Genomic DNA, 2331 nt, shown 5'->3' with positions numbered 1-2331 from the left:
AAAGTATACTTTTATATACTAGAAAGTGGGCCAATTTAGTCCCAAGGAGTATTGAAATAGTACACTTACAAGTATACTACTAGTACACTGATATTTGTATACTTACTACATAAAGTATACTTAAAATATACTTGAACTTTACTTAAGTATACTTAAGAAAATAAACTTGAAGTATACTTATTTTTGGTAAGGGCAGAAGCAACCCATAACAATGCGTTATGACAACAATGTCTCAGATAGTCTGATGGCAGATAAAAGTAAACAGTAAATAAATGAATGTTTGTTACAAAAGTGTGCATCAAATACTCTATACACAGAAGCTCAAATGTGTACGTGATGCGCTAGAACAGACCTCACTTTTAAATGCAGTTGGCAAACTCACTTGAAATCTCAACCTACTGCACGACACCTGCATGACAGCTGACGTGAAATAAATAATCAGATTTAGGATAGACAATACCAAACAGTTAAAAAAAGCTCAATCAGCCCCGACCCCGATTCTTGAGATCGGCTTGGGACATCCCTAAATAAGAGTAAGTACTAAAGTACTAAATAAGAAAAATATATTCTCTTAAGATAGATCTGTAAAAATGCTAAACATTTCGCTAGGGGTATATAAACAAAGAAGTGGTGTATATAAATTTAAGAGCAAATTTATAACTCTTTACAGGAAACTATTAAATTTCAGAATCAGAATGAGCTTTATTGCCAGGTATGTTTACACATACGAGGAATTTGTTTTCGTGACAGAAGCTTCCACAGTGTAACAGAATGACAGTGACAGAATAAAAAACACAGATAATAAAAAATAAATAAAAATAAAAATAAAAAATAGAACAAGTAAATAAGGAATAAAAATATACAAATCGACAATTGTATGTACAGGTATATAACAATAGACAGTTGTATGTACAGGTATATTATGTGCAAATTGAAATGTAGACTGTAGAAATGTAGACTGAGTATGTGTGTTAGATAAGTAAATTTCATATTTATTTTGCTTGATCTTATGACCTATGTATTTAAAAACACTGCAAAGGTCATTTACTGAATTCAAAATTCAATATATATATATACCATATTATCTAATAACTAGTGTACTACAGTATTTGCAAATAAGCCCTGAAGCATTTATTGCTGCCTGACCAGGCCTGTTATACTTTAGTCCACTACTCCAGCAGGTTTGGTTATGTTAGCAATAATTTAAAATTCAGAGAGAGAGAGAGAGAGAGAGAGAGAGAGAGAGAGAAAAATACATTCAAAAACATATATCAATATAACACCAACCATATTATCTAATAACTAGTGTACTACAGTATTTGCAAATAAGCCCTGAAGCATTTATTGCTGCCTGACCAGGCCTGTTATACTTTAGTCCACTACTCCAGCAGGTTTGGTTATGTTAGCAATAATTTAAAATTCCAAATCTTGGCAGAATAACACAACAATTTTTATTTGTTTATGCTGCTATGTAGAATGGTTTGACTTGTGAGATTTTAGTCTGATAACGAGTAGTACAAATCAACCCTATATACTATATACTATACTAGCAAATGTGTACTTTACTTATGTACATACTAAACTGAAAGGTTAATTAAATTCTTTCATTTTAGGCAAAAATGATACTTTTCCTTTAAACACTACAGGTAAAAAGTTTTGGAATAATTAAGACCTTTAAATGTTTTTGAAAGAAGTGTCTTATGCTCACCAAGGCTGCATTTATTTGGTGAACAACGTTAATATTGTAAAATATTATTACAATTAAAAATATTTTTTTTCTATTTTAACATATGATAAAATGTCATGTCTTTAATGGAAAAGCTGTATTTTCAGCATCATTACTCCAGTCTTCAGTGTCACATGATCCTTCAGAAATCATTCTGATATGCTGATTTGCTGCCAATGTTGAAAACAGTTGTGCTGACCAATATTTTGTGGAAAGTGTGATAAACTATCATTCAAATGATTGGGTAAGGAAGATTACAAGCATGACAGTAACATTTTATGTTACAAAATATCTCTATTTCAAATGAATGCTGTTCTTTTGACCTTTATATTTATCAAATGGTCATGAAAAACAATTTATCATGATAAAAAAAATATTAAACAGCAAGAACTGCTTAATATTATATACTTTTAAGGAAAGCTTTTTACAAGTAAGTGCTTTTTATGAGAAAGTGTGAGAATGCACATTGAGTTTTGGAGTGATTTGCCTTTCATTTGTACAGAAATTGTACAATAGATTTAACTTGAAAATTAATACAGCAATAGTCAGGGTCACTGTAAACAAGTATCAGTTTAAAGGTGTACACAGACACACACACACACACA

Source organism: Sinocyclocheilus rhinocerous, unplaced genomic scaffold (genome assembly GCF_001515625.1).
Source record: "Sinocyclocheilus rhinocerous isolate Xijiao unplaced genomic scaffold, SAMN03320098_v1.1 scaffold143, whole genome shotgun sequence".
Taxonomy (NCBI): Eukaryota; Metazoa; Chordata; class Actinopteri; order Cypriniformes; family Cyprinidae; genus Sinocyclocheilus; species Sinocyclocheilus rhinocerous.
The sequence above is the reverse complement of the archived record's forward strand: the minus strand, read 5'-3'. Positions refer to the sequence as shown.